Below are 21,481 nucleotides of genomic sequence, written 5' to 3'. Positions count from 1 at the left end.
TTTCCTGGCTAATGGTACCCAGTACTGCATTCTCTTGTGCCGCTAGGCAGTAGCAGGGAATTGCAGCTCCCTGTCAGGCCCCTGATCTCAAGGGTACTAACCACCATTCCAGTTTTCACTTTCAGTATGGTATTTAATAAATTACATGAGATCCTCAGCACTTTATTATAAAATAAGCCTTGTGTTAGATTACTTGCCCACCTGTAAACTAATGTAAGTCTTCTGAGCACATTTAAGGTAGGCTAACTAAGTAAGCTAGGATGTTCCGTAGGTTAGGTGTGTTCAGTGCATTTTTGATTTACGTTATTTTCAACTTATGGTGAAATTGTAATTGGGACATAACCTTACTGGAAGTTGAAGATGTCTATCATTCAGTACATGGCATTAGAACAAACTGGCTATTCGTTTGAAGGAGAGAGTTAAGTCTAGCATCCTTTTCCATACCTGACCAAAAAATTTTCACATGGATTTAATGTAAAAAGTGAGACATACAAATTATATATAATAAGGTATGAGTATATATTTTAAAAATCGTAGCATGGGGAACATCTCTCTAAAAATGACCCTGAACGAAGAAACCATAGATGTGACCACATACAACCCCAGTGCTGCAGAAACCAGTCAAAATACAAATTGGGACAAAGTCTTTGCTTATATATGGGAAAAGATGAATATCCTTAGTAAATAAAGGTCCTCATATATCAATAAGAACCAGTCCCCAAAAGAAATTGGGTGAAGAAGGTGAAAGGGCAGGGCGCCTGGTTGGCTTAGTCGGTTAAACATCTGACTCTTGATTTCGACTTAGGTCAGGATCTCACAGTTCGTGAGTTTGAGCCAAGAGTCAGGCTCTCCCTCTCTCTGCCTCTCCCCCAATCACGTGCACTCTGTCTCTGGCTCTCTGGCTCTCTGGCTCTCAAAGGAAATAAGCTTAGAAAAAAATGAAAGGGCAATTTGCAAAGGAAAAAAATCAAATATTTTTTTGGATATATGTGTTCAACCTCAACAGCGACTAAGGACATGCCAATTAAAATAATGAGATTTTTAGTTTTACTATTTTAATGGTGAAGACTTTAAAAAGAATATGGTGCTCAATACTGGCAGGGCTCTGGGGAAACAGGCACTCTCGTGTCAAATGGATTGTTCAGGCGCAGGTGGGACTTAGGATGGGGTGTGAGAGAAGGGGGTGGAACAGTCATTGGTGGAGAGCACAGTGCCCGAAGAGGTTGGGTATGTTATTAGTCCTACCTGGCCTAGCTGGAGAGTTGATGAAAGTTCTCTTGGGGTAGGAAGATGGACAGCAGGAGAACAAGGGAAAAACAGATCCAAGAAGGTTCTAGGAAAGTGAGTGATTTCTGATGCCATTACAGCTACATTTCCCTTCATAAATTTTTCTTTGCTCATGCCTTTGATTTTTACAGAGCATCCCAAAAACAACTCATTACCCAGCACACATTTATACTGGTTTCTTTTAAAAAATTGTGTTACTTACTTACTTACTTACTTACTTACTTACTTACTTATTTAGAGTGAGCATGGGGGAGGGCCAGAGAGAGAGGAGGGGAGAGAATTCCAAGCAGGCTCCAGACTCTGAGCCTGACACAGGGCTCAATCTCACCGTGAAATCATGACCTGAGCCGAAACCAAAAGTCAGATGCTTAACCCACTGAGCCATGCAGGTACCCCTAAAAGTTGTGTTTATTTTCAACATTTACATCAAGAAGTGTAATGCAGTGATAGAAAGAAACCAGGACTGACATTTAAGTGTTGTGCAGATAGCACAGGCACCCCTTGTGGGCAGGGCAGGGTAACAGTGAGAGCTTCCAATCTCAGTTTACTAGCTGTGGGGTTTCAGGAACATCATTTAGTCTCTGAATTTCTTTCCTATATGTTTATATTTCTGTAAGAGTAATACCACTTAACTTTACAATGTTATTGGAAGGAAAATTATGTATGTAAAATCCTGAGAGTATGTGCTCAATGAAAGTAGGTTCTCTTCTTTGCTAAGAACAGCAGCAAAGGGGTCGGTTAGTTACAGGTGTCACTACTCGTTTCATATGTGGTCTTTTTTCCATCCCAAACCAGCTCTGAGGCCTCATACTGCCTGAGGGTCTTGCTTACCCTTGATAAAGGGTTTGGGGCAAAAATAAATAAATGAATTTAAAAAATGAGCTGCTTCCTATTTTGTTGTTCTCCAGGCTGAGAGGAAGGCTGTGGCTCCTGGTACAATATTGATGGGTTCAGTCCAGCAGGGCTGCCCTCCATCTTCCTGGCTGCACAGGCTCATGTGCTATGGCTTGCATAACAACTGGAGATTATATGACCCCATCTGGTGAGGAAATGGAGAACAGAAGGCAGGCAAACAGGAGCCCCGAAGAGCCTTCTAAGTTACTTTAATCAAATTGGAAGGGCAGTCGTCTACTAAATGCAAATGACTATTTGAATTTGGGGATTACCTGTGACCGTCATAGTAAGAACGCAAAACCACATGTTAAGGCTCTTCTAATGTTGAAAAAATTGTTATGTCACACCCCCATAAGTCAGGGACCATGTGTACATACTTCCCTCATTGATTTAAGCTATCACCTTTATTATACACTAATTTTTTTCCAGTTTCTTTCTGGACCTTCTGGACCAAAAGGTCAGGGATGGAAGCCCACAGTCAGCGGGGGCATGGTGGATGTTCGATGGTTCCATCTCACACTGAGACACATGGCATTCAGTCAGGTGGCTCCTGGCATGGCTGTTGCTATGTTGCTCTTGTCTTTTGAGAGGTACTGTGGTGTGTTTAAAAAAAAGAAAAAGAAAAAAAAGATTGAGTGGTACCCGGGTGGCTCAGTCAGTTGTACGTCCAACTCTTGATTTCTGCTCAGGTCATGATCCCAGGGTCATGTGATCGAGTCCCGTGTCAGGCTCCATGCTGAGTATGGAGCCTGCTTGAGATTCTCTCTCTCCCCTTCTGCCCCTCTCCCCCACTTATGCACTTGTGAGTTCTCGGTCTTAAAAAAAAATAATCGACATCAGAAATGGAAAATCAAGATCTTAATCACCCCACTGCTATCTTCCTGGTCAGAGGTGCCCAAACCTTAACCTGCCTCAAAATCACCTGGTAGGCTTGTTGGAGGCACAGGTTCAAGAGCCCCGCCCGCAGAATTCCTGGGGTAGGGACCTGAGAATGTGCATTTCTAACAGACTCCCAAGTGATGCTGTTGATGCAGGTACAGGTGTTGGTGCCCTAGGTAATTTTTAGAGAGGGTGTGGCCTTGATGCTAGGGGATCCACTCTGAAGGTGAATTTGTTCCCCTTCTCCTCTCCTCCCTCCTGCCACTCGGACCAGTCTTCTCTAGTTTCAAAAAAAGAAAAATCATTATCTCAGTTTCTTCTGTTTAAGACAAGGGATTTATCAACTGCAACAGAAATGACAATTTCTAATAGGGGTACATTGACATCCAGAATTCAATCCCCGACACTGTTTAAACTTTAGGAAAATCTGGAAAACGGGACAGGAAGGAAGGAAGGGCTAAAGGAATGAAGGCAACCCGCCCAGGCCTCACACCCAGATATTCTGACTTAATTGGTTCAGGGTAAGGTCCTGGCAGGAATATGTTTTACGAGCTCCCCATGTGACTCTAATTTGCAGCCAGGTCTGAGACCTGCTGGTCTACATCAGTGGTTGTCAAATTTGCCTGCACCCTGGGAGCATTTGGGAAGTTTTAAAAAAAAATACTGATACTTCTGTCCCATTTTCAAAGATTCTGATTTGGAATGGGCTGCAGCTTGGGCAGACAGAGTTTTTAAATCTTCTCAGGTGATCCTACTATGTCTAATATGCAGGTAAATCTATTCTGGATTTAACAAGTCAGATTGATGGCTTGGTCCTCCTCTCCAGACATTCTCTACCACACAGATTCTCAAAACGTATTCCCTCAGCCAGCATGAGCACCACCTGAGAACTTTTTAGAACTGCAGTCTTTAGGCCACACCTCAGATGCCCTGAATCAGTAATTGAGTTGTAACAAGCAGCAATCTGTGTTGTAACAAGCCCTCCTGGGACTCGGATGGACCCTGATCTCAGAGAAACACTGCTGTGTTATCCTGGCTGTTATCTGAAGGTTCTGTTTGCCATCCTCCCAGAGACCATCCAGCCTAAGAAGCAAGGACTTCAGTCCTCTGAATGTTGGGCAATACCAAATCCCCAGTTTCTAGATGAGCAATGCCAAAATTCTTGGTGTGACTGAGTTTTTATATAATCTGTGAAGTTTTTGTTGGCTGGAAATTGATGGCATCAAGTTGGGAGTGTCACTAACGGGCTGCAGCTGCAATCTTGGTCAAAGTTCTAAGCAAAGAAGAGCTAACAGGAGGCAGGCAACATAAAGCAAACATTGATCCCTGTTGTCTGGGATGTGAAATAAGATCATGAAATATGAGGGGAGAGGATGGAACTCAAGGGTCCGTGCTAGGAGAAACCAGGAGAGCCCTGGTTTGGGAGTCTTTCCTTAAATGCTAATGCCCTTAAACGTCTTTATAGGGACTTGCTTGCTTGCCAAGGAAAAGAGCCTGTGTGTACTGTGTTAAATACTGAAAGAATTGATCATGTCAGAGCCAGGCAGAGTAGCGCCCACACAGCAGCCTAACTGAACACAGTAACATCAAGGAGTTTGTACAAAGGAGACTTGACCTGCTTGACAAAGGACTTCTTTGTGTACTCCCATAAAACCAGTTTATTCTGATTCAATTCAGCCCCGGGTTAGATGCTGGGAATTCTAAGATGGAAATGACATCGAACCTGCCTTCAAGTGGATCATACTCTCGCAGGGGAGAAAGGCAAGCAAGTATATTTCTACACTGTGCTGATTGCTGTTTGTGGACGCGGTGCAGCGGAAATGCAGAGAAGGATTAACACTGGATGAGGGTTGGCTTCATGGTCAGGGAAGCCTTCATGGAAGCAGACACTGGAGCTGGATTTTGGAGGGAAAATAGGTTGTTTGGCTGTCAAGGTGGGTGGAGGGTTTCAACCTGGGCAGGGTCTGAGGTGGGGGCTGGGGGGGAAGCAACCCACTGAGTATTGTTAGGGGGTAAATCATGAGATGGGGAGTGGCAGAGGATGTGATGGTGACTTGAGTAGAGGTGACAGCTTTTTAGGCTAAGCTTAAGGAACTTGAATCTGATCACACTGATCTGTGGTTGGCAGACCTAGCTGATGACCAGAATTACCTGGGGAACTTGGACTAATTCAGTAGGTCTGAGTGGGCCCTGTGATGTGTGCTGCCCAGGTGGGCAGGGAGGGAGAGGCTGACCAGGAGAAAAGAGGCTAGGAAGAGCAAAGTGGCAAGAGTGGGTAGTTCTGGAAAAGCAATTTGGAGATTAGCCCAGTGGATTGTGGAGTAACTGGGGGTCTTCCCCACTTTCAAAAGGAATGTTTAGATTTTCGAGACTGGTTTTTGTGAATCTTTATTCAATACTTGTTGCAGAACATTTGCTGATGTGCATTGGGCCAGTAAGTGTTATCACCGCCAGTCTGGGTTTGGCAGAAGCCCCACCTGATTTTTTTGCACTGTAAGTCAATTCACGTAGTAACAATAGTGGCAACAAATGAGGCGTGATAAGATTTACGGTTATAGTAGGCACTTATTAATATGTGTTTCCTAAAACTTGATAAAAATACATGTTTAAATTTACTTTAAAATTACTACAAAACAAAATGGATAGGCATGAATTCCTCTGAGTGAAGACAAGATTGGTCAAGGGTGAACTATAGGCACTAATACTGAGTGTCTACTACAAATAAGCACATCAGTAAAGGAGCTTAAAGTGGAACAAATCCTTGAGCCAGAAATAATAATTGGCCGGAAATTCTGTTGGGAAGCACTAGTTTTTGAAGCACATGCCTTCATTGCCTTGGAAAAGTCAAGCCACAGATTTTCCAGGTGTCTTCTTTGGAACCAAACACTTGGCATTTGAGCTCTCTGACTGCCATAAAAATATGAAACACATGAAAATAGCTCTCCCCCAAATCATTGTTTTATTATGTTGTGAGCTGACTTACATGAAACGAATAACATAAACTATCATAGATTCTCATCATTAAGCATTATGTATCATGATGTGTTAGACTGTATTTTCCAAAGATGGTAGTAATAATATCTCCCACACACACTTTTTATGGGGTGACTTTGGCACTCTGCCCATTGAGAGTTGGGGTCTATATTCCTTTTACAAATTAAATTGTGTTTCCCTCAAAATTCCTATGTTGAGGTCCTAATCCTCAGCACCTCAGAATGTGGTCTTATTTGGAGATGGAGGTCATCAAGTTAAAGTCATTAGGGTGGGTCCTAATCCAGTATGACTAGTGTCATAAAAAGGAGGAAATTTGGGCACAGGGGCACACAAAGAGGGACAGCGATGTGAAGAGACACAGAGAGAAGACGCCCATGTACAAGCCAAGGAGGGAGGCCTAGAAGAGATCTTTCTCTCACAACCTGGAGAGGGAACCAACCCTGCTGATACCTTGTGGACATCTAGTTTCCAGAACTGTGAGACAATACATTTCTGTTGTTTGAGTTCCAGTCTGTGATGCTTTCTTATGGAAGCCCTAACAAAGCAATACAGTTCTCCTTGAATATGAGGGACTTGTGACTACTTATATAGCTTCCTAGGCTAGATTACAGAAGGCACTAAAGCCTCCATTGGTTCTCTTGGAGACTGGTCAGCTGTGAGGATGTTCAGGCCACTTGGAAAGGTCACATGGTGGTGTTCTAACTGCCAATCCCAGCAGACAGCTAGCATCAGCTGCTAGAAATGTTAAATAAACGCTCTTCCAAATGATTCCTGTCCCCAGCCCTGGGTCACCCCAGCTTTCAAATTTTCCGACTGAGTCCCTGGATAGTGTAGTAGAGACCTATGAACCCCTGTATGAATTTCTGACTTGCACATGTCTTGAGTATAATAAAAGGTTGTTTCAAGCTAATGAATTTTGTGGTAATTTGCTACATAGTAGTTGGCAACGTGTCTTTAAAATTATCTTTTTTCACAAAATGTTTGTACCTTATATGGCTGGTATTTTATTGAAACCATTGGGTTCCTTAGATTCTTCATGATGGTCACCACTTCTCTTGACCCTTCATGACATTAGGCTCAGATATTAGGAGCAGTAGGTGGCCCTGCCATAAGCCAATTTAATAGACCACGAATGAATGAGTTTCAGATGAACTGAACAGGACAGACAACAGTGGCTCAGGGGTGAGGGCAGGAATTTTGGAACAACTTCTGAGGTGAGTAAGAGTTTACTAGCAAGGTTAATGCGGTTTGCCTGGAGCAGAGAAGGAATCTTTGAATCCCAAAAGGCGACACTTTCCTCATCTGGGGCACAGAATCCAGGAAAAAATAAAGCAAAAGTGCCAACCTGTTGTGGGGGGCAGGAAGTATTGGCTGTTCCAGAAAAAGGAATTGGGAAGCAGACTGAGGCAGCTTGTGAAATCTCAACCAAACTAGGGAGCACTGGCAACCCACAAGTTACGTGTCTGAATACCTCATAATCAGGGTCAGAAAGGGAGGCACGGACCAACCCGCACTAAAGAGCTGTGTTTATTCAGGCTCAAGGTATCAAACATAAGGAAAATGCAGTTTGTAAATCTGCCCAATTATTTCCTGGCTTGCTCTTCTTCTCAGTTTTGTGCTTTGCTTTTCATTGTTTTTTTTTTTTAATGTTTGTTTATTTATTTTGAGAGAGAGTGCACACATGCATGCTTGTGAGTGGGGGAGGGGTAAAGAGAGGGGGCAAGAGAGAAGCCAAAGCAGGCTCCAGCTGTCAGCACAGAGCACAAAATGGGGCTCGAACTCATGAACCATGAGATCATGGCTTAAACCGAAATCAAGTCAGACACTTAACCAACTGGGCCACCCAGGCACCCCAACCTTTCATTATTTTTTGAGCATTATTTTTTGAGCAATTCTAAATTTTGTTAGGGACTGGAATTAAAAAAAAAACAGCTTTATTGAGGAATAGTGGACATCCAATATAATCACATATTTAAAATGTACAGTTTGATATATAACCATTACCATAATCAAGATAGTGAACGTATACCTTATTCCCAAAAGTTTCGTGGTCCTGTTAAGTCCCTGCCTGTGTCCTTTCAAGTCCTCCTAAGGGCTGGGGGAGTTTTATTCCCCACACTTCAGCCTTGCTTGGGAAGAATATTGCCCCTAGTGGTAATGGCCACCATGCTTGCTGAAGAAGTCTTCCAGATAACAAGAAAGAGGTTCTGTTTAATGGTGTGTGAGTGGGTGCGTGTGGGTGGGTGTGGGTGTGTTACAAGCCCTTTTTTGACTTCCCTGGAAAGACCTCATGAGGTTGTGGTTCTGTTACCTGAAAACTTCCTGAGTATAGTTTTTCTTTCAAGCACGTGCTTGTCCACACTGATAGGCATTGTGCAGGAGACACAAGGGATGAATTCCCACCTCATACCTGTTAGGATGACTACTATTAAAATAACAAGTGTTGGTGAGCATGTGGAAAAATTGGAACCCTTGTGCACTGTTGGTGAGATTATAAAATGGTATAGCCATTATGGAACACAGTATGGCAGTTCCTTAAAAAACTACAATCAGAATTACCATTTAATCTAGCAATTCGACCTCAGAGTATATTCCCAAAAGAATTCAGAGACTCAAAGATATATCTGTATACCTACATTCATGGCAGCATTATTCACAGTAGCCAAAGTGTGGAAGCACCCCAAGTGTCCGTCCACAGATGAGCTGATAAACAAAATGTGGTACATACACACGATGGAATATTGCTCAGCCTTAAAAAGGAAAGACATTCTGATATATCCTACAACATGGGTGAATCTTGAGGATAGGCTAAGTGAAAAAAGCTAGACACAAAAGGACAAATGTTGTATAATTCTACTTATATGAGATACCTGGGGTAATAAAATATACAGAGGGAGTAGAACAAGTGGTTACCAGGGGCTGGGGGAGGGAGGAATGGGAAGTACTGTTAAATGGATGCAGAGTCTCGGTTTTGCAAGACAAAAACAGTTCTGTGGGTGGATGGTGATAACCTTGATGCAACAGTGTGAATGTTCTGCGTGCCCCCGAACTGTACTCTTGAAATTGGTTAGGATGGTAAATTTTATGTTTATGTGTGTTTCAGTATAATTTTTTATTTAAAAAACGAGAGAAAAAGGAAAATTTTGTGTAGAATTTTTGGCCTGATCAGAAGGTTATGGTGAATTTGCTTTGTATTTTTGTCCTTTTCCTACTTTAAAACTAATACATGCAACAGGGGACTTCAGCCATAATGGTAATGTTTTCTTTTCTAAATCAAGCAGTGGATACTTGGGTGTTTTGTATTTTCAAAAAATATACATTTTGGGGGCACCTGGGTGGCTCAGTCGGTTAAGAATCTGACTCTGTTTAAAAAAATTTTTTTTAATGTTTATTATTTTTGAAGGTGACAGAGACAGTGAGTGGGGGAGGAGCAGAGAGAGAGGGAGACAGAATCCAAAGCAGGCTGCAGACTCCGAGCTGTCAGCACAGAGCTTGATGCAGGATTCGAACTCACAAACCATGAGATCATGACCCAAGCCGATGTCGGATGCTCAACCAACTGAGCCACCCAGGTGCCCCAAGAATCTGACTCTTAATTTCAACTCAGGGCATGATTTCATGGTTCATGGGATGAAGCCCTGAGTCGGGGTCTGTGCTGACAGCTGGAGCCTGCTTGGGATTCCCTCTCTCCCTCTCTCTGCTCCTCTCCTCCCACCGGCCAAAATTAATCACTAATATGTTTAAAAAATATAGACCTTTTCATTTACCTAAAATACTTCACAATAAAAACTTTAGAAAGTGTAAATATCCATTCAACAATATTTTGGGGGTGCTTTCTCTGTGCCTGGCTCTGCTTTATCATTGGGATATAGCTGTAAACAAAGATAATACAATTCCTGCCTCCACAGAGCTCACATTCCTGTGGGGGGATTGTTTGGATAAAGCACCTTGAATATAAATGATTATTTCTTTAGAATGGATCCTTAGAAGTGGAATCACGGAGCAAACAACAGTATAGACACTCCGAAGCTGCTTCTACATCCTGCCAATTGCCCTTCAGTCCCATCAGCAAACCTTGGGAGTGCCTGTTTCCTCATTCCTTGCCAGCCTTATGTAACTTTTTTGCCCATTTGGTGGAAAAATAATATCTGCCTAATTTGAATTCTTTAATTACTAGCCATTAAATTATAAACAAGATGAAACAGTTTTCAAATGTTTATTGCCTATTTTTCTTTTAAGTTTATTTTTGAGAGAGAGAGAGAGAGAGAGAGAGAGAGAGAGAATCCCAAGCTGGCTACCCACTGTCAGCACAGAGCCCAACTGGGGGCTTGATCTCAGGAACCAGTGAGATCATGACCTGAGCTGAAATCAAGAGTCAGATGCTTAATTGACTGAGCCACCCAGGCGTCCTCCTCCTCTACCTACTTCTAAATAACCCCTAGTTTAATTTACCTAGAATTTACTTTGGTATATGGGCAAAATACCTATTTTTTTTTTTTTTTTTTTTTTTGCACTCGAGAGAAGTTAATCAGGCTATCCTATACCATTTACTGAACAACTCCTTCCTTTCCTCTCTAACCTGTGGTACCACATGTGAGTCATATACTAAGACTGTGTTCACAGTTTAGGGCTTGTTTGTGGACATAACAGTTTGCACTGTTGCTTTACTCTGATGTGAGATCCCCATTATTTTGATTATTGCAGCTACTTAGTAATATCTGTTAAGACAAGCTTCAGTGCCACTCTTCTTAGCCAAAACTTCCTTGATCATTCTTACTCATTTATTCTTTGGTATAGTCTGAATGAAGTTTTAAAAAGCCATGATAATTTTTATTAAAATTGCATTAAACTCATAAATGTATCCAAGAAAAATTAACTTCCTTACAATAGTCATTATCCCCGTCTAACTAATTACAGTTTTTTACAGCAGAGCCATTGATTCATCTATATTTGTTTCATATCAGCAAAGCCTTGCGAAACACAGCATGGCCGGAAATGTGTTAAACACTGTATATGGATACAAAAATGGCTACTATATATCTTCTAAAAGAGGTCACCTGTATCTCACCCAAGTCAGAACACTATGGATGCAACAGAACATGCAGAAGATGGGCACCTGGGTGGCTTAGTCAGTTATGCATCTGACTCTTGATTTTGGCTCAGGTCACGATCTCACGGCGCATGGGTTCATGCCCTGCATCAGGCTCTACACTGACAGTGTGGAGCCTGCTTGGCATTGTCTCTCCCTCTCTTTCTGCTTGGGATTCTCTCTTTTTCCTTCTCTCTCTGCCCCTCCTTGCTCACTTGTGCATGCATGCTCACGTGCTCTCAAAAATAAACATTTATTTTATTTTTTGTAAGTTTATTTAGTTTGAGAGAGAGAGAGAGAGAGAGAGAGAGAGAGAGAGAGTGCAAGAGGGGCAGAGAGAGGAGAGCGAGACAGTGTCCCAAGCAGGCTCCACACTGTCAGTGCAGAGCCTGATATGGGGCTTGAACCCATGAACTGTGAGATCATGACCTGAGCCAAAATTAAGAGTCAGATGCTTAACCAGCTGAGCCACCCAAGTGCCCCTACATAAATAAAAATTAAAAAAAAAAAAAGATTCAGAAGAGATGAATTTAAAAGGCACAATTTGGCACATTTTGACATGTATACATCAGTGAAATTATCACCACAGTCAAGACAGTGAACATATCCATTACTCCCAGATTTTCCTTGTGTCCCTGTGTAATCCCTGCTTCCATTCCCCCCACCATCTCTAGGCAGCCGCTGATATGCTTTATGTCACTCTAGATTTGTTTGCATTTTTTTTAGAGTTTCGTGTACATGGAGTCATACAGAATGTAATTCATTTTTGTCTGGCTGCCTTCATTTGTCGTAATGATTTGGAAATGCATCCATGTTGTTGCATGTATCGTTAGTTCATTCCTTTTTATTGATGAGTAGTATTCCACTGTATAGATGTGCCACAGTTTGTTTTTTCATTTACCTGGTGATGGGCATTCAGTTTTGGGCTATTGCTGATAAAGCTGTTGGGAACATTCATATACAAGTCTTTAAATAGCTGTATACTTTTGTTTCTCTTGGGTACATAGCTAGAAGTGGAATCATTGGGTCATGTAGCAGGTGTACATTTGACTTAAAAAAATTATTTATTGGGGTGCCTGGGTGGCGCAGTCGGTTGAGCGTCCGACTTCAGCCAGGTCACGATCTCGCGGTCCGTGAGTTCGAGCCCCGCGTCGGGCTCTGGGCTGATGGCTCGGAGCCTGGAGCCTGTTTCCGATTCTGTGTCTCCCTCTCTCTCTGCCCCTCGCCCGTTCAGGCTCTGTCTCTCTCTGTCCCAAAAATAAACGTTGAAAAAAAATTAAAAAAAAATTATTTATTTAAATTCAAGTTAGTTAACATACTGTGTTGTACTGGTTTCAGGGGTAGAACCCAGTGATTCGTCACTTACATATAACACCCAGTGTGCATCCCAACAAGTGCCCTTCTTTTTTTTTTTTTTTTTTTTAATTTTTTTTTTTCAACGTTTATTTATTTTTGGGACAGAGAGAGACAGAGCATGAATGGGGGAGGGGCAGAGAGAGAGGGAGACACAGAATCGGAAACAGGCTCCAGGCTCTGAGCCATCAGTCCAGAGCCTGACGCGGGGCTCGAACTCACGGACCGCGAGATTGTGACCTGGCTGAAGTAGGACGCTTAACCGACTGCGCCACCCAGGCGCCCCAACAAGTGCCCTTCTTAATGCCCATCCCCCATTTAGCCACCTCCCCTCACTCACTTCCTCTCGAGCAACCCTCAGTTTGTTCTCTGTATTTAAGAGTCTCTTATGGTTTGCCTCTCTCTCCGTTTTTATCTTATTTTGTTTTTCCTTCCCTTCCCCTGTGTCCATCTGTTGTGTTTCTTAAATTCCACAAGTGAGTGAAATCATAGAATATTTGTCTTTCTCTGACTGGCTTATTTCACTTAGCATAATACCCTATAGTTCCATCCACGTTGTTGCAAATGGCAAGATGTCATCCTTTTTGATTGCCAAGTAATATTCCATTTAAAGATCCTGCCAAATTGTTTTTCAAAGTAGTTGTACCATTATACTTTCTCACCAGATATTCTAAAGAAATTCAGTACATACCCTGTCAACAAACAGTGCTGGGACAATTGGAGATACATACGTAAACAAAACAAAATAGAAATAAGCCTCTAATTGCATGCCACGTACAACCATTTACGCCACATGGATCACACTGACCTAAATGTAAAGCCTAAAACTATAAAAGTGCGAGGAGGAACTACTTTAAAACATTGAAATTGAGTCCAGTTCCACTGAGAATGTGGCATTTGAGCCAGGCCTTGTAGCAGGTAAAACTGAAAGGACTTGGTAGCAAAGCGGACATTAAGAAGTGACGAAGGAGGGGCGCCTGGGTGGCTCATTCGGTGGTTAAGCATCGCACTTTGGCTCAGGTCATGATCTCATGGTTCATGAGTTTGAGCCCCCATATCTGTGCTGACAGCTCAGAGCCTGGAGCCTGCTTTGGATTCTGTGTGTCCCTCTCTCTCTCTGTCCCTCCTCCACTCATGTGCGTGCTCTCTCTCTCTCTCTCAAAAATAAATAAATGTTAAAAAAAAAAAAGTGAGGAAGGAGTCCATGGTAACTGGATGTCTTGACCCGTTCTTGCTGGCAGAATGGCAAGATGCTTAACAAAGAAGTGATTGGGCATACATAGGAGTAGGGGGTTCCAGAGTCAGAAAAGAACATTTGAGTTCCCAGCCCACAGTTCAGGTAGACATGTCCAGCAGACAGCTAGAAGCAAGACCCGGCAGAACATGAGAAGACCAGGAAGGGGATAGGAATTTTCAAATGACTTGATGATAGCAACAGATAATGCCATGAGGGTAGATGGTCTCACCAAGGCATAGAAGATCGAATGGGGTAGAGTTGTAGACACAGTCTTGGAGAACGCCAACATTTAGGTGATGACAGAAGGTAAAAGAATTAAAAAAAAAAAAAAGCTAAGATGGAGCGATATAAAAAATGCCGCAAAAGGACCAAATGGGGATTATCCTTAACATCTGCATACAGGTTGTAATCAATATGTCAGGACGTCATGTAGGCGCCATCTTCAGAATACGTCCAGAATCGAGATACTTCTCACCACCTCTCTGCTGCTACCCACCTGGTTTATGCTCTGCTGCCATTGGGTCTCACCTGCATTGCTGCAATGGCTTCCTAACGTGTCTTTCTGTTTCTTCCCTTGCTTGGTACAGGATTTTCTTTTTCTTTTTTTTTCTTTTCCTTTTTCTTTCTTTCTTTCTTTCTTTCTTTCTTTCTTTCTTTCTTTCTTTCTTTCTTTCTTTCTTTCTTTTTCTTCTTCTTTTTTTTTGTTTTTTTGAGAGAGAGAGAGAGAGGACCAGAGGAAAAGAGGGAGAGGGAGAGAGGGAGGGAATCCCAAGTATGCTTCATGCTCAGTGTGAAGCCAGAAGTGGGGCTTGATCCCACAACCCCTGAGATCATGACCTGAGCCAAAATCAAGAGTTGGACGCTCAGCCGATGGAGTCACCCAGGCACCCTGATACGGGGTATTCTTTTTTTTTTAATGTTTATTCTTGGGAGAGAGAAAGTAGGGGAGGGGCAGAGAGAGAGGGGGCCACACAGAATCCGAAGCAGGCTCCAGGCTCCGAGCTGTCAGCAAAGAGCCTGATATGGGACTGGAACTCACAAACCGCGAGATCATGACCTGAGCTGACGTCAGCACAGAGCCCGATGTGGGACGCTTAACTGACAGAGCCACCCAGGTACCCCCTGATACAGGATATTCTTAACAGAGCAACCGGATGAATCCTTTACAGGATTTAAGGATGAATTCTAGCAGGTGACTGCTCTGTCAACAGCTCCTTGTTTCATTTAGAGTAAAAACCCAAGTCTTTATAATGCCTACCTACATGATCGCCTCCTCCCATCCCATACCCCTTTGACCTCATTTCCTATTCTATGATTTTGGTCCACTCCCCCCCCCCCCCCCCCCCCCCCCCGCCTTGCTCACTCCACTAGATTGCTCTGGCCTACTTGCGACTCCTTAAATATGACCAGGTATGTTCCTGCCTCAGGGTCTTTGCCCTAATCGTTCCTTCTGCTTGGAATTCTCCTCCCCTAAATACCCAACTGTATCATTATTCCAGTCTTTGTTCACTGTTTTCCCCACAACATCTATTAACTTCTAGCATACTAGAGAAGTCATTCATTAATTCATGTATTCATTTTGTTTATTTCTTATGGTCTGTCTCTCTCCTGCTAAAATTACAAAGTGCCTCAGGCTAGAATTGTGTCCTTTCCAGCTGCTTTTGGGAGACTTCCTCACACTGATCTTCAAACCCAATCCATACTTCAGCTGTCTCCATTCTGCTATTTATTCCATCTGTTTGTTCTTTATTTCATCTATTGCATTCTTCATACTTAATGTTGCCACTAGGGTTTTTCGAAAGTTATTTTTCTTTCTTGCTTGATCTTACTAATAATTTCCCTTTTCTCCTTAAGATATTTATCATGTTTATTTAAAATTCTTAGTGTCTGGGGGTGCCTGGGTGACTCATTCGGTTAGGTGTCCGACTTTGGCTCAGGTCATGATCTCACGGTTCGTGTGTTCGAGCCCCACATCAGGCTCTGTGCTGACAGCTCAGAGCCTGGAACCTGCTTTGAATTCTGTGTCTCCCTCTCTCTCTCCCCCTCCCCCACTCATGCTCTGTCTCTCTCTGTCTCTCAAAGGTAAATAAGCATTAAAAAATGTTTTAAATTCTTAGTGTCTGTTCCAATAGTTACGCATCAGATGATATAAACTGTTTAGACTATAGTCTTTCTTTTACACTAATTATGCTCCTCAGGTCACAGCTCAGCAATTTGGAGATTGCTCATTGTGAAAAATGAGGAAAAAATAGAAAAGTGCAATATAAATACCAAAATAAAAATCACCATAATCCCACCTCTCAGAAATAACCAACTGACCTTTTATTGTATTTCCTTCCAGTCACACTATTTACATGTATAGCATATTTAAAAATTGGTAAGATATTATGTGTAATTTTCTATCTGAACTTTTCCTTTACCATTAGTCTTAAGACCTTTTCAAGTTATTAAGATTGTTTGCAGACCTAATGTTTTTATTGAAGTGTAATTAACAAACAGTGTTATATTAGTTTCAGGTGTGCACTTCAACAATCCTATACATTACTCAATGCTCATCAAGATAAGTGTATTCTGCCTTTCATGAAGGGACATCTTCCCCACGAAAACATGCCTCTCTCCAAGGACCTCCTCCACCCCTCCCCAGGAGAGGAGGAGAGGAAGCGGAAGAAGAAGTGCCTGGTGCGTAGCCCCAATTCCTACTTCATGGATGTGAAATGCTCATAAAATCGCGATTGTCTTTAGCCCATGCACAAACTGTAGTTTTGTGTGTTGGCTGCTCCACTTTCCATTGCCAGCCTACAGGAGGAAAAGCAAGACTTACAGAAGGATGCTCCTTCAGACGGAAGTAGCACTAATAACCCCCAGAATCAAGATGATGGGAAACCATCCCAATAAAAACATTTAAGTTTTATTTTTAAGTAAAATCTCTACCCTGAAGGTGGGGCTAGAACTCACAACCCCAAGATCAAGGGTCACGTGCTTCACAGACCAAGACAGCCTGGCACCCCCCATTAAACACATTTTGGATTAGAAAAAGAAAAGTATGTGCTCTTAATCCCTTTTATCTCTTTCACTCATTCTCCCATCCACCTCCCCTCTGGCAACCAAAGTGTATTCTCTCTATTTTTGAATCTGTGTTTTGTTTCTTAAAATCCATGTATAAGTGAAATCATATGGTATTTATCTTTCTCTGACTGACTTATTTCACTTAGTGTTATATGCTCGAGGTCCTTCCATCTTGTTACAAATGGCAGGATTTCATTCTTTTTTATGGTTCAGTATTATTCCATTGTACATATATACCACATCTCCTTTATCCACCCATCTATGGATAGATAGTTGGGTTGCTTCCATATCTTGGCTATTGTAAATAATGCTGCAATAAAAATAGGGTGTATATGTCTTTTTGAATTAGCGTTTTCATTTTCTTTGAGTAAATACCTGGTAGCGGAATTACTGGATAATATAGTATTTCTATTTTTAATGTTTTGAAGAACTTTCATACTGTTTTCCACAGCGGCTGCACCAAATTGCATTCCCACCAATTGTACACAAGGGTTCCTTTTCCTCCACATCCTCATCATCCTCATTTGTTGTTTCTTGTCATTTGGATTCTAGCCATTCTGAAAGGTTGTAAGGTGATATCTCATTGTGGTTTTAATTTGAATTTTCCTAATGATGAGAGATGTTAAGTATCTTTTCATGTGTATGTTGGCCATCTGTATGTCTTCTTTGGGAAAATGTCTATTCAGGTCCTCTGCCCATTTTTTAATTGTGTGTTTTTCTGATATCCACTTGTATAAGTTCTTTATTTATTTTGGATATTAACCCCCTATTGGATATATCATTTGGAAATGTCTTCTCCCATTCAGTAGGTTGCCTTTTTGTTTTATTAATGGATTCCTTCACTGTGCAAAACCTTTTTTTGTGTAGTCCCAGTAGTTTAATTTTGCTTTTGTTTCCTTTGCCTGTGGAGACATATCTAGAAAAATCTTTCTCCAGCTGATGTCAAAGAAATTACCACCCATGTTTCCTTCTAGGAGTTTTATGGCTTCAGGTTTCACATTTGGTGGTCTTTAATCCATTTTGAGTTTATTTCTGTGTAAGAAAGTGGTCTAGTTTCTGTTCACTTTTCCCAGAACCAAGTGTTGAAGAGAATGTCTTTCTCCTATTGTATATCCTAGCCTCTTTTGTCTTAGATTAATTAATTATATAAGCAAGGCTTTATTTCTGGGTTCTCTATTGACCTAGGTGTCTATTTTGTTGCCAGCACCATACTGTTTTGATTACTACAGCTTTGTACTTCTTTCTCAAGATTGTTTTGGCTATTCAGGGTCTTTGGTGGTTCCATACAAATTTTAGTATTACTTGTTCTAGTTTCTGTGAAAAATGTTGGTGTTTTGATAGGGATTGCATTAAATGGCTTTGGGTAGTATGGGCATTTAATTCTTCCAACCCATGAACATGGACTATCTTTCTATTTGTTTGTGTCATCTTCAATTTCTTTAATCAATGTTTTATCATTTTTGGATTATAGGTCTTTCACTTCCTTAGTTAAGTTTATTCCTAGGTAGTTTTTTTTTTTCCTTTGGTATTTTGTTATTTTTGATGCAATTGTAAATTTAAAAAATTATTTTTATTTATTTAATTTATTTAATTTTTGTTTTTAAGAGAGAAAGAGTGCAAGCAGGGGAGGGGCAGAGGGAGGGAATGTTAAGCAGGCTCCACCCTCAGTGAGGAGCCCCACATGGGGCTCTATCTTACGACCTTAAGATCGTGACCTGAGCCAAAATCAAGAGTCAGATGCTTAACTGACTAAGCCACCCAGGTGCCCCAATTTTTGGTATAATTGTAAATGGGATTGTTTCCTTAATTTCTCTTTCTGCTGCTTCATTATTAGTGTGTACAAATGTAATGGATTTCTGTATATTAATTTTGTATCCTGCAACTTTCCTGAATTCATGCATTAGTTCTAGTAGGTTTGGGTTTTTCTTTTCTTTTTTTTTTTTTTGGTAGTCTTTAGAGGGTTCTATATATAGTATCATGTTAAATGCAAAGAGTGAAAGTTTTACTTCTTCCTTATCAATTTGGACGCCTTTCATTTCTTTTTCTTGCCTGATTGCTCTGATTAGGACTTCCAGTCACAGACCTAATTTTGAATGATTGCAAATGATTCCATTTTAAGGATATATAGTAAAATGTTGAACTCTTGAGCATTTAGCATGTTCCCAATTTTTTTCCCTTAAAAAAAATCACTACAACAAACAATTTTGTACATAAATCTTTGTTTATATTTCTGGTTGTTTTCTTAGGATGGAGCCCTAGAATGAATGATACAGAGAGAATGGGCACTGAAGATACAACTGACAAATTGTTTGCTAGAAGTTTTGTGTCACTACACTTTACACAGGAAGTGTATGATTGACTTCTTACCATTACACCCATCATGTTCATGATCTTTGCTAATTTGATCGAGGAAAATGGCTTTTCACCTTTTTCCAATTTGCATGTCTTTTATTACCAGTGGTCATTATTTTTCTTTACTCTTCTGTAGATTTTGGGTTCAGATCCTTTCTCAGTTTTTTCTGCTCTAGAAAGTTAGCCAATCAGAGCTTTCTAGTAAAGACAACTTGCTCACATGTTCCTCTAGTGGAAACTTAAGACCACCTTCTGCACAGGGGCCTATGTTTGTATTCCACGGCAACTAACCCCCCACCGCCACATTGGTGCCAGACTGTGGTGTCAGGTGAAGGGTTGCCCCTGAGGGTGGATATTGAGATCTCTTGGTGTGTTTGCATATGTAGAGCAGAGGGATGATAGTTCAGTCTTGGTTTAAGCCTGGACACCAAGCAATAGAGTGTATGTGTGTGCACGTGCATGTGTGTATGTGCACGCGCGTTTGTGCGATAGCTACGGTTGGTCACTGTGTATTTTAAACACACAAAAAATTGCAATAAGGTTTTCTGATGGTTTTATAAAGGATCCTTTTTATTTTCAATGCTGCATCCCTAAAATCACTTTAAAGAGCCCCATTCTTCCCAAGCAGAGAGATTTCTCTTCACAGAGAGCCCCTGGGTGAACTACAAATAAAAAATAATAATAAATGCATTCTTTCTAGATATGGTAATACTATTTTTTAATTCTTATGTTAGAATTAAAAATATGTCTATTTCCAAGAAATTAACTTATTAAACAATGTAAGTAAACATGAGAAGATTACAGAGCTACAAACATATTCTCTTTTTTTAAATGTTTATTTATTTTTGAGAGGGAGACAGAAACCAAAGCAGGCTTCAGGCTCTGAGCTGTCAGCACAGAGCTGGTCACAGGGTTTGGACTCGCGAACCGCGAGATCAGGACCTCAGCTGAAGTCAGCCATTTAATCCATTGAGCCACCCAGGTGATGCTATGAACGTGTTCTCTTGAGAGTGTTGTATTGAAGGTAACCCCCCAAAGGAGGAGTCCTCTCTGGAATCGAGATGTGTGTATTTTGCAGTTAAATTCCTGATAAAAATATCTTCTGAACTTTTCATTTTGGGATACAAAATTTAAACGTGCCTCCTCAAGCCACTGAGATCAGAGCTAAATAAGTCTCTGTGCTGGTGTGTGTTGGGGCAGGAGGGCTAGTCCAGGTTAACTGCGGTAATGAAAATTCCTGAGTCAGTATAAATAATTTTGCTGTTATAAAACACAGATTTAGACCTTTGCTGACATTCTGAATTCTTGAGGATTTCTGAATCTTGCTCAGGACATGAAATGCTTGTTTCAGGAGCTGTTGTGCAAGCATAAGACTGCTTAATAAGACCCAGACGGCCACTAAAATATCTTCTTCACAAAGGACTCTAACTTCCAACTACACTGCGTGAAGACCCCCATTTGAAACTGGATTATGACATTTTATCAAATGTTTTTTGTTAAAATGTACCTACCCTTAGGAGAGGTACTAACTACTCTCAGCCAGTAACACCTTGCCTTGAACTTATTTTCAGACTACGTAACTGGCTCCAAAGAAGCAGATTTAGGGGGTGCAAAGAGTCTGGCCCATGGAGTCCTATGTTGGGAGAGGCTTCTGGAACTGCGACATGAAGATGGAGGGCTCCACTCTGCCTTCGTGGCCTCTGTAACAACTAGAGGCAACTATCCATGGCTGTTTCCGCAGCCATCATATGGTACCCACTTCACCAGTTGTTGTGACCTTGACATTAGCTCAGTGGCATGTATGAACCAACCCTCATGGAAGGAATATTAAACCACTAGAGAATGCTGAAGTGGAAGGACCTGGACAGCCAGAGAAACATTTCAAGGTCATCTGGGGCCTTCAAGGTTTTAAGACAGGTAAGAAGGCAGGAAAGGGATATAAAATGTAAGTGTGTGTCTGTGAGTGTGTGTGTGTGTGTGTGTGTGTGTGTGTGTGCGCGCGCGCGCATCAGGGGGAAATATTCACAATTCTGGTGGAGTCTTAACTCTTACTTTTTTTTTTTTTAAACTCTTTAAAATTGAAGATAATGTGCAGAGTGTGAATCTGAAAGTCTCAACGTTGGTGTGCCTGGGTGGCTCAGTCGGTTAAGCATCCGACTTTTAATTTCAGTTCAGGTCATGATCTTGCAGTTCATGGGTTCAAGCTCATCGTTGGGCTCTGTGGTGGCAGAATATCTGCTTGGGATTCTCTATCTCCCTCTCTCTCTGCCCCTCCCCCACTAAAATAAATAAATAAACTTAAAAAAAGAAATCTTAAAAAAAAGAAAGAA

General features: G+C 41.4%; 1 protein-coding gene and 1 pseudogene across 6 annotated transcripts in view; both read left to right on the top strand.

The window, feature by feature from the left end:
• Positions 1 to 16,272: 16,272 nt before the first annotated feature.
• The window catches only part of FOXD1 (forkhead box D1), a 104,407-nt gene continuing 99,198 nt past the window's right edge, over positions 16,273 to 21,481 (top strand). For all 6 annotated transcript variants that reach the window (XM_023257363.2, XR_006600809.1, XR_006600807.1 and 3 more), the window contains exons 1-2: positions 16,273 to 16,412; positions 20,723 to 21,068. The gene's annotated coding sequence lies outside the window, so the exon portion shown is untranslated. The remainder of the gene's footprint in view (positions 16,413 to 20,722; positions 21,069 to 21,481) is intronic.
• On the top strand, positions 16,314 to 17,144 carry LOC105260736 (annotated as a pseudogene).

The sequence above is a fragment of the Felis catus genome, chromosome A1 (assembly GCF_018350175.1).
Source record: "Felis catus isolate Fca126 chromosome A1, F.catus_Fca126_mat1.0, whole genome shotgun sequence".
Taxonomy (NCBI): Eukaryota; Metazoa; Chordata; class Mammalia; order Carnivora; family Felidae; genus Felis; species Felis catus.
The sequence above is the reverse complement of the archived record's forward strand: the minus strand, read 5'-3'. Positions and strand labels throughout refer to the sequence as shown.